An 11,730-nucleotide genomic window follows, 5' to 3' on the forward strand; every position below is an offset into this window, starting at 1 on the left:
TGAATTACCAAAGTGCTTTCCTGACTCTGGGTGCTTGTAAATGCTGTTCCTTCTGCCTGGATGTTCTCTCCCTCCTCCTACACGCTCTTGCCTCTCATAGTTAACTCCTTCCCCTCCTTCTGGTCTTTGCTTAAGTGTCCCCTCTTCAGAGAGGCCTCCCTGACTCCCTGTCTCAAGTAGATCCGCCTTGTCTGTATCAATATCTTACCTGTTTCCTTTATAATAATAATGACAGCTCATGATTACTTAGTCTTTTCCTATGTGGATGTAGCTCTTTCACAAGAATATAAGCCCCAGGAAGGCAGCGGCTTTATTATATCTGTGTGTCATGGACTTGGTGTTTAACTTAGAATCTGAACCAGAGTAGGCATTCAATAACCAAGTTTCTATCTGCACAAAAATAATAACCATGTCAGACACTGTCTCATGTGCTTTACATGTATTAATCTAGTTAATCTTTATAACAACTCTGAGGTAGGGACCCTTATGATCCCATTTATTTAATAAGAACATGCAGGCATAAAGTGGTTAGGTAAATCGTCCCAATACGCACACAGTTGGTGTTACCAGGATGTGACCCATGCAGTCTGGCACCAACACCTGAGCCCTTTACTGTCACATCACGCTGCCCTTGTGAGCTGGTACTTCCATATTACACCTGAAGTAAGCTCAGCTTTGAAAGCCGAGGCGACCTGCGTTAGGGTCTCCCAGGGAGTTATTTTGAGGGTGTTATTAAAGCCTAGGAAGTTTGACTCTTCACCACTAGGTTTCCGTCCCCACCTATGCTATCACACCAGGACTCCATATGTGGCCAATGTTGTTCCCTCTTTCTAGAATTTGCTGAATTTCCTTCGTCCTCCTTTACCAACCTGGCAAACTCCCGCCCATTCCTCAGGGTCTGGCTCAGTTATCCCTTTCTCTGTGGAGCAGGGTGAGGTTGGCCTCCCCTCTCTGCCTGCCGACACCAGTCATTCCCAGTACAGACCACACTGTACTGTGTGTGTTCTCTTTATACCCAATGAGATGGTGAGTTCCTGGATGTAAGACTCATGTCCACCTTCCCTTGAGGGGGCCTACTACACATGGCTTGACTGACTAACTGAAACTTACCCTTGTGTTAGGTCTTTATTTCCATCCCTTGGAAAGCAGATTTTATTTTTCCCTACTAAAAATGAATTCCATAACCAGTCAAATCTCAAAGATATGTATGTAAGGAATTTCCTCACAGCCTTGTGTGTAATAAACACAACAAAAAAAAGGAGACAACCTGCCTTAATCTGTTCAGGCTGCCGTGACAAAAACACCATGAGGTTCCATAGCCTGGGTGGCTTAATCAACAAACATGTATTTCTCGCAGTTCTGGGGGCTAGAGAGCCCAAGCTCAGGGAGCAGGCAGATTCGGGGTCTGGTGAGGGCCTGCTTGCTGGTTCATAGAGAGCCATCTTCTCACTGTGTCCTCAGATGGTGGAAGAGACAGGGGCTTTCTTGTAAGGGAACTGATGCTTTCATGTGGGGATGACCCTCACGACCTGATCCCCTCCCAGAGGCCCCATCCCCTAATACCACCACATTGTGAGTTAAGAGTTCAACACATGAATTTCAGGTGGACCCAAACATTCGGTCTATCGAAAGAGTGACTTAAATGCCTGTTCATCAGGGTTGGTTACATGCAGTGCTCTTATTCCTTATAATACAAGTCAGGAATTTTAAACAAGAAGGTAAAAATATATTTACTGAAAGAAAATTATTTATAATGTATTATGAAATTTAAAAAGCAGTTTGCAAAAGCAGTGCTATGATATGGATCCTTTTTGTGCTGTCTGCATGTCATTTCTGCTCCCTTAACATATTCTGATACTTAAAATATGTGTCAGTATGGTAAGACAGGAATAGGAAATGTTTCCCATGATCCTCCACCCCCATCCCTATGACCTGTCCGCTTGGTCGTGGCTGTCTTCCCCTTTGCCACTGACTTCCTGAGACATGGAGCAAAACATGTATCTTTGGATAAATGTGTCTTCATTTTAACATTGGGTTGTAAGAGAAAAAAATAAAACGCTCCCACATTTTCATATCACCGTGTTCTATTTGGCAAATAGAGAGGTTTCCAAACCACAGATGTTTTGTTCATCCCACAAAACATTCATTTATAATCTGCTTTATGATAGACACTGTAATATGGGTTGAAAGATACAGAGTTTCCCTCCCTCCCTCCTCCCTTCCCTTCCCTTCCTTCCTGCCTTCCAACAAACAAGTGTTGGGCACCTTCACGAGTCAGGCTCTGTGCTCTGTGCTGGGGATGCAAAGCTGGAGAAGGAGATCCCCGTGGGAGGAGACGGACCCAGGAACAGATCATCTCACTATAACAAACTTGTCTGCTGACGTGTAGAAGAGGAGCCCCAGAATAAGTGGGATAATACGTGGTCCCGTGATTCAGGACTGCCACTAGCCCGCATGGCGCCTTTGCGCCAATTAAAGAAAGGTTCCCTTTCTCAAGATGCTTGACTTTCCTCTGTCAAAAAATTGTAATGATTTTGTTTGAACAAAATGCATTATTGTCATCTTCCAGAAAACTGTCATAGCAAACAGAAGAAATCTACAAAGGCTATGTGACTCGAATCCCTTAGGTATGAATGCTTGAACAGTATACAACCTGTCCAACTATACATATGGCAGCTCTGTGTAAATGGGCCCAAGGGTCAGGTTGGAAGTGGGAGTGTGCCCCAGCCTGACTGAAAGGCAGGACTGACATTGTTCAATCTGACCTTTCTCTCCCTATATGAACCCATGTTAAATAGCTTTTTATGAAGGTAATCATATTTTTACCTCTGTGCCAAAGCCTGATTTTATTCATCTAAACAGATTCCACATACAAATGTACAATCCTTAATTTTGTAGTTCAGATGGACTATGTGAGCCCATGGCTGGCATGCCAGCCTTGGGAGAGGACCAGAAGGGGGCCCTCGGGAGGGGGTCATCGACAACATGACGATGAAGGGTATCAGAAAAAGTATGGGATGGACAGAGGAAGAGTAACAACTCAAATGCTTCTGGCCCAAAGAGAAAATCAGACACATTTCATTCTCAACATGCCCACGATTTATGGCCTCCCCAAGCTAATCTAGAAATTACCTCGGCATTGATTAACCCTGACTTGCCTAGTCAGTAAATCTCCATGGTGACCTGAAAATGAAGGCTGGGTTTAAAAGGTACCTGCCAGGGAGAACAGAGGTGTGCTGAAGCCAAGGTAGAATATAGCGGTGACAGAGAGCCCTCCTGGCTGGTGGGCGAGCCTCTCTCCTCCCAGAGCAGTGGACCTTTACCCCCTTTCCAGCTGGGCCTGAGGGGGAGACGTCCTCCTTCCCTGCTATGGACACTTCACATTGAAAACATGTCCCCCTACCACCACCCCTGATGGGAAGAGGAACTCAGATAAAGGAAACAGATACATATCTGTTGTTGGGGAGCTTTGTTTCCACACATGATATATGGTTCCGCAGGAGGAGTTAGAAAACAAATTATTGTGTCTTTTCACCACCGACAGGTCTTTAGTGGGGCCGACAGGGGAGAGGAGATGTTGGAGATTAGCAGTTACCTCACAATAGGTCCCCAGTACAGGAAAAGTGTCTTAAGTTTATCTATTGTTAAGTGAGATAATTTATCGTCGCCGAAGGTTAAGGAGCAATTCCAGTCCTTTCCTACTTCAGGACCAGAGATTTATAAGGTGGTGCCCAAATTTAGACATTGAGGCGCTGCCGGCAGAAATGTCCCCAAAGGCTGAGGGCTTCTGTGCGTTTGAAGCCAAGTCATTCATGGAGCTAATTTGAGGCTCTCCTCGGAAACTATATTTGCTTTCTGAGTGCATGGTGAGTTTTCATTTGGGCTCTGACCAGCTGACAGCTATGCAAGTTTGTAGATACCAGTAATTGAATATAGATAACCTTGATGGTTGACCTCGTCAGAGCCAGGCCTGGCTGCTTCCCATTGTTCCTGGTTTTGCCAGTTGATACTAAACTGCTGCTGGATGAATTTATATATTAAGAATTCGCTGCAGTGGGAATTGCTTATCGTTCCTGGGTCTGTGCTGTAAGCTTCTATTTACTTGATGTGGTGGGCTGGGAATAAAAGCCATGATTTGACTGCTCATGATTAGTGACAGAGAGCAGCGTGTTGAAAAAGCTTTATTAATTTCTAAAAACAAAGGAGGGGGGGTCGTCATGCTTTTGTTTTACATGAATCATGAAGAGAGGCCCTCGTCTCACTAATCTGCTGGTGGCTGTCTGAAGTTGGTTCCCAGCCATCCTTTTAGGTTCAATTTAGCTTAAAAGCAGAGCTTGAAGTGAGCTTGGCACTGTCGCCAGCATGAAGCCCTTGGGTTTTAAAGGAAATGTTGGAAGAGGTTCAGAATTCCTGGTTAAGTCAGAGAGATGCTTTAAGAAGTTTTCCATAAGAAGGAAAGGTGGCTATGATTCCTTGGAGGGGGGAGGGCAGGTCACAGGGACACATAGAGAGTGGGGTACAAGTGAGGCCAAGTGTTTGCATCCGGCTACTTGGATATTTACACAGACGATTGTCAGCAGAATGGAACAGTGGACTCTGCAGTCATCTCTACTTTCTTCTTTGTACTTTTCTGAATTGTTGAAATGTCAACAGTGAACATGGACCACTTTTTGCCATCAGAGAAAAAAAGATGAAACTGCTGAGAAAATTTTTTTTTGAAACCATGTTTTATAGACTTCTGCAAGTGATCTGAATTTCTCCAGGCTCTCCTTCCACAGCTTTGAACTTTACGCCTGGTGCAGAAGGTGTTGGGCAAGGCCAGAATCTGTGTTCCTGCCAGAGGCATAGGGGTCAAAGGGTGGCACCGTGGACAGAGGAGGAGGAGGGACACGTGCAAGCGGAGGAGGCACCACCATCTAACTAGCGACGTATCAGCTGCTAATGACATGGGGCGGATTCTGGGGTCTGGGCTTTGGAAGCGGTGCGGGCAGGAGCTCCAGAGGTCTGTGCTGCCAAGCAACTGTGTGTCACTGCTCAGCTTTGATGCTTCAACATCAGAACATCAGAGCTGTTCTTCATCCTGAGAAGGAAGCTTCGGGTTAGTCAGCCAGGGCAAATAGCTCAAGGGAAATCTCATTTTCCCTTTGTCGGGCCCCCTGCTTTCATGTGCTGGGGCTGTACATTCTGACTACCACCCGGGGAGAAGAAGAACCCAGGGGCACGCAGCCAGTTTGGGGCCTGCGTGGGGAGGAGGTGGCCACCTCGGTGCTGGAGGCCTCCTGGCGAGCGAGCAATACCACAGACTGTGCCTGGAGGAAGGGGCTGCTGGAGGCCTGAATCTGCCTCCCCACTGGTCCCTCTGCTCTCACTGTCCTGCTGCTGTGGGCTCCGGGTGGGGGAGATTGTCAAGCCTGGCCAGTCCAACCGGTCTGGCCTCCCTTCCCACAAGGACAGCGCTGTTTGTGTCTCTGCTGCTCTGGGCATGTTTACCTTGTAAAGAAGGGAATGAAGGGCATTCAGGGTGCTAGAAGCCCGTGCCCACCACTACCATGACAATGAAAATGATGGTGATTAGCTATGGTTTGGATCTGTCTCAGATATTAATTGGAAATTAATGTCCTAGGTTCAAATTCAACTCTGCTCCCTACTAGCTATCAACTCCTGAGCAATTATTGCACCATTCTTTTGCTTAGTTTCCTCCTTGGTACACTGGGTGTGCTATCAGTCTCCACCCTGTGGGATTTTATAAAGATTGAGTTGAGTTAGTATGTATGCAATGCTCTTTGCTCTGCCTGGCACTAGAAAGGGCTCCGTAAGCACCAGCTCTCACTGAAAACATCCATTTGATATTCATTTGAACACAGTCCAGAAATCCTCAATATTTTAAAAGCAGTTTTGAGAGAGGACCACTTGTTCCAACAGTGTAAGTAATGTTTATTAACCAAAACTGTGATTTCAAAAACATTAGTACAGCATAGCCAACATTACCTCCATTCCCAAGTGGGCGCTGAGCACTTTGTAGTTCTGAGCAATGTGTTCTTTCTGTTGGAATGGCCTACACTGGGCCTCAGCTCTTGCGAGCTCAGAATCCCCTGGAGAAGGCAAGGTCTTGGGGGAGCTAGGAGTGTTGGTGTGGGTGGGACACGAGAGAAGGGAGAGCGGGAGTTACGCCAGAGATGGGAATCAAGCCAGGGAGAAAGTGATGGTCAGAGGGAGGACTTCAGTGAGTCAGGAGCCACTAGACGGTGAAGTCCAGGCATGCTATAGTCTGCAACCTAAGAGGTCTGGCGAGCCAGGTGGGGTGAAGGGGCAGCTGCTGAGGTGAGCTTGATCCTGGCCCACATTGATTTGCTGTCCACCATGCTTAACAGTACCTGTGAACTGTGGAGGTCCCAGGTATTTTCAGGATGTAGTTTCAGAGTGTTGGGCAATAGCAGATGGCCTGAGGCTGGCTGGAGGAGCAGTAGGAGAAAACGGCCACAGGGGACCTTGGCCTTTTCCTCTGTGAGTCCAGCATGGCATGAGGATGCGGGCTACGAGACACACCCTGCAAGAACTGTGGCTGAATGGGTCAGAAGAGCCTCCATCTCTTGGGGCCATGGAAGCATAAAAATCCTATAATTACTCCCCACACCCCGAGATGATTAATTCATTCAATCAACAGTATTTATTGAATACCAACTTTGTGAAAGGAACTGTGCCAGGTACTGGAAATAATTTTCTCTGAAACCAGGATAATCTAGTCTCCTACCCAAGGCCTTCATCTGCCAAAAGTCACTGGGGAAGCTGTTTAGAACACAGATTCCAGGGTTCCACCCAAGAGCTTCTGATCCAGTGAGCAGAGCATGGGGCCTTCGTATTTGCATTTTGGGCAAGTATAAATTTTCCCTGCTGAGGCCAATGAGCCATGGCATGCCTGTTTGTCTCTTCACCCATCTAGTCACCATCTGAGCACCCCCTAGGTGCCAAGCACTGTGTTGGGTACTGGGGATTGGAAGATGGCATGGCCCTTGCTAGCAAGTGCTTACAGTTATTGGAACAGGCTGGGCTCATTAACCATAATGTTCCTACCATTTCAGGTTCTATAATCTTTAAAAAGCTGTTTTCTTTTAAAAATCCAAAACAAAGATAGAAATACATTCTCTGTTCATTAGCCTGTTAGATCTTATTCCTGTATAGAATTTATACCGGACAAAACAACACTTATTATGAATCAGGCAGTTCTGCAAGCGCTATGCATACTTTATGTAAATGTTAGTCTTTGCAACAACTTTATGAGACTGGTGTTAAGAACATTCTTATTTTACCAATAAGGAAGTTGAGACATAGGAAGGGTTGCTTATCAAGTTCTTGTAGCTGGGAAGTGGTAAGCCAGGATTTGAACCCAGGTTGTCTAACTCCAGAGCCTGCGCACTTAACTGTTATTTTACTTCCCAACTCAACATGCTATTGCTGCAGTTTTGAGGTTGAAAGATACTGCCTAAAATAGTTATTTTGATATTGGATCTATATAACCAGAAGACAACAGATCTTGTGTTTTGTCTTGTATTTTAAGGAACACAGAGCATCTTTATTTTCTTGGGTTTTAAATGAGAGTAAGAGGGTGGGCCTGAGAGACAGAAGGCTAAATACTTCACAGATAGCTGATCCAAAACTTCAATTTCACAAACAGCTGAAAACTGCAACTTTTATAAACAGATTTGGATTTGCAAAGCTTAAAGAATTTGATAATACCAAAATATGAGCACAGGTGTGGGAAAATAGCTACTCCTATAAACTACTGGTAGGTGTGGAAATGGGGCAACCATCTTGGAGGGTGATTTGGCAATATTTAGTAAAATTCCAAGTGTGCATGACCTTTTATTGTACAAATCCACTTCTAAATACATCCATGTATGCCCAAGGAGATGGGTAAAAGCATGCCATTACAACATTGGAAAAACTGGAAACAACCTAAATATTCACCAATGAGAGGGGTGGGTTAAAAAAAAAAAAAAAGAAGAAGATTCCAACCCACAGAATCCTCGCAGCAAGATCCCAGCTTGCTATTTCAAACCCGTGCAGTGAGCTGTTCTTTCAAATGCTAAAAGGCTGTGCAGCCTCACGGTTAGAAAAATGAGCTGTGGCTCAGACTGCCTGCCGTGGATCCTGGCTCCTTCCTTTATTCAAACTGTGATCTTAGACAATTTTCTTGATCTCTTTGGGCCTTCATTTCCTCACCTATTAAATGGTAGTGATAATGATAGCACCTTGCTCACAGGAAGTACATTTCCTAAAAAGGTGTGTGTTACATAGGGTTTGTTGCACACTATCGTTACATAGGCTCAATAAATGCGAAACAGGATGGAGACGACAATGAAAATGATGGTGATTACCTATGGTTTGGAGCAGTCTCAGATATTAATTGGAAAAGTAACAAATAAAGAGCAACAAAGACTAAAGGTCAGAGAAGCTAGCTTGGCTAGTATGAACCACGGCCAAGATTTGATCCTTACTTGCCAACAAGATAAACTCATCTTGTAGTCAGGAAAATGGTGAGAGAAATGACTGGTGGTGTCCTCTGTGAGAAGGGAGGAATAATAAAGAAACAGGGTTTTTTGTAGAAATCAGGGTTTAAGGAATGGGCACAAAGGCATGGATGGGTATTAGGGGTAAATATGGGAGCCATATATTGACGTGGCTGTGGCGAAACTAACAAAAACCTAACCCCTTGAGGGCAGAGATGGTATCATGGCAAGCACTTCCATACTGCCTGCAGTGCCAATCTTTTGTCGTCCTGAGAGTCTTAACATTGCTCAGGATTTTCCCACAGAGAGGGAGTTGGTGTTAGTCCGGCCCCAGTGAATCTGCTGGATCCACCAGAACTGTTGCTGCTTCTGCAAATGTCCCTGAACTCCCGTGTGCAACGTGAGCTCTCTCAGTGAACTGCTTACTGCTCTCTGCAACCTAGCCTACTGCCCCTTGGGACTCCTGAGGACTAGCAAAAGGAGATTTCCAGAGACTTCACAATCAGCTGTTTCTCTCAGACGACACACAAGCACTTAGCAGTGACGAGATTGCATTCTATTTCGCAGAAATTTGCCTCTGCTTCTTCCTCCAGGATAAATGACAGGTTCTCTGGAGGATTAAAGTGACACAGCGCCTCCACCTCCAGCACAGAGGCCTCTGCTCTGCCATGAAGCAATTTTCACTTCAGTGGAAGATGCAGGAGTCACGTTCCAAAGTGCTGCAGAATGATTCTGAGGCATCTGCCGAGATTCCAAAGCAGCCTCTGTGTTCTGTTTACCAACACAATTAAACCTCAGCCACTCCCAGCTGCAGTACAAATATAATCTTATCTACTTAATGTCAGCTGATTAAGTCATCGGGGCTGCAAAACAGCAAACAGATATTAATAACCAACCTATAAGTGAGCCATTGAATGGAGGGGAATATCCTGGCAGGTTCTTAGGCCTTAAGGCGGAGAAGTTCACACCTTCCTGACACTGCTATAAAACACCACAACATTACAACTTTTCAACCATATCTAAAAGGCCAATTTAGGTTTATTCCCATCCGAGTTTATGGCCATGGTTCAGCAGGTGTAAACCGGTAATAGTGGCAGTCCGGCTCTGGGTGGATGCCAGCACAGATGTGTTCAGTCAAATGACTAATTGAAAACCTTAGACAAAATCAGCAGCTTGGCCATTTTGCCTGCATAATAAAACAGGGCTGATAAAGGCAGTGGAGAAAAAAAATCCACCCATCTCATCATCAGTGCCATTAACAATCATGAGTAAAGATGAAAACAACGCATGGTTTATTCTGCAAATGAAGGCATATAACTAGATGGTTTCCCAGGGGCCCATTACCCATTTTAATAATACATCAAGGAGCCTGAGCAAACAGTTTGTATGTGCGAACCAAACAGAGCGAACTATTTACAGTTACCTCATACAGAGACAACTCCCAGCACTCTGGATTTAACAGATTTATAAAGGTACATAACATGATAGCTATTAGCAAAATTAAAAGAGAACCATTATAGACTTACCATTGGCCATGCTCACTCACCACTCAAGAAGTAATGCCAACTCCAACTTTCAATGCAGAAGAATTCCATCCCCCACCTTTTTTTTCTTTCCTCCAAGAGAGCAGCCTGACTTGGACTCAAATTATGTGCATGAATAATAAAATACCATCTAATTAAAAACTGTAGTTAAATATGCAAAAATTAATGGTAATGAGATTGTGCAATACCTCCGAGTACAGGCACTCTATGAATTACTCACAAGAGCTCGTTTGCTTGACCCAAACAGGGGATAACAGAAGCGACTTTGAACACTCTTGGTCCTGGCACCCCACAGTGCCCCATGGTGTCTCATCCATGTTCACATCCAGGACATTGAACGGCCAACTGGGGTGGAATGTGGCTCAGCCAGAGCATGCTCTTCCAGTTCTTGGGTGTGGCTGGAACAGGAAGGTTTGGGGTGGGCATAGTGCAAAAGGCCAGGGGAAGAGGGGACGAGGTCAGGGGCTGGTCATCTCAAAGTAAGAAGAGCCTTCTCACAGAATGATGATGGATGGATGGGCTCCCGGTCATAAAAAACAGGGGGAAAGGCCCATTTTTTTATTCATTTAAGGGTGTTCCCCTACAAGCTGTCCAGAGCCTCCTTGCCTTCCCAGTTGCCAATGTACAGCTTGACCCACACTGTGGATTGTAATGAATTATGAGAGCGTTGGCATGCCAACACTGTTGCCTGGGATGAGGGCTGCTACTGGAAATTTCTCCCCAGTGGGCACCCTGCTTTCTCCCTTGCAGTCTTGGAAGCCTCTGCTATGTTGTCAGCACAAGCCCCTGACCATATTCTCCTCAGCCCTGTTTCAAGAGATCACTGGTCTCACTTTTGCTTTTAAGCCCTCTTAGCATTTGACCATGCATTTGGGACCAAGTCGGCTTCCCAAGCATGTGCCAGGACATTTGTTTGGGACCCAGGAGGCTACACCTCACCCATCACCTCTGGCTAGGCTCCTGCATCTCGACTCTCCTAGTCTCTGTCTTCCCATTTCGTCAGGCTAGTGACTCTGCTTGTTGATGACAAACTGAATGACAGCAGAGAGGAGAATGTGATCTTGGCGCAGTAGACGGGGTCAGACTCAGGTGGTGTGTGATTCCTGCTGTGCCTTCCCTCTGCTGAAATGGGGTCTGACATGCATTTCTTTGGGGAAGGTGGTTCTCATTCCGATGAGCCTGATGGAAAACTTCTCTCTCAGAACCTTCTTGAACATGTCTGCGTCGTCCTGCTTATGAGAAGGGTTTCTGGTCGAGTCAGTAGGTATGTGAGCTAACTGGTATGCTCTTGATGACCCTACACAGGGTGGGTCCCTTGGCCATGCAGAGAAGAATCGTGATGTCTGCAGGGAGTTTTGTTCACTGCCAACCTTCACCAACTCTGAGATTTGTAATATACCATTTGGGGCTTCTGAGAAAATGGTGAACTTGATTTGTCTTTTTTCCCTTTATCCTGTTGAAAAAGTCTGGATTTCTCTCTTCCTGCTTCACAGGTTCTACCTGACTTTTTCAGGTGGCAGCCAGGACTTAAAAATGACGGCATGGTGGTAAGAATTTCTAGTGTTTTACGTGGTGAAGATACAAAGTTGGACAAGCTGAGTCTTCTTATAATCCTCAGACAAATCACACTGAGTTCAGTGCCAAATATGTATGTTCTTTATTGACATATCCATTGACTG

General features: G+C 45.4%; 1 long non-coding RNA gene across 1 annotated transcript; it reads right to left on the minus strand.

Moving 5' to 3' along the window:
- Nucleotides 1–4,445: 4,445 nt before the first annotated feature.
- LOC140847119 (uncharacterized) lies at nt 4,446–10,102 on the minus strand. The gene is made up of 3 exons (XR_012126810.1): nt 10,034–10,102; nt 6,375–6,556; nt 4,446–5,080 (listed from the first exon to the last, which is right to left on the minus strand). It is a non-coding gene; the product is annotated as an uncharacterized lncRNA (long non-coding RNA).
- Nucleotides 10,103–11,730: the final 1,628 nt, after the last annotated feature.

This window comes from Manis javanica, chromosome 17 (genome assembly GCF_040802235.1).
Source record: "Manis javanica isolate MJ-LG chromosome 17, MJ_LKY, whole genome shotgun sequence".
Classification (NCBI taxonomy): domain Eukaryota; kingdom Metazoa; phylum Chordata; class Mammalia; order Pholidota; family Manidae; genus Manis; species Manis javanica.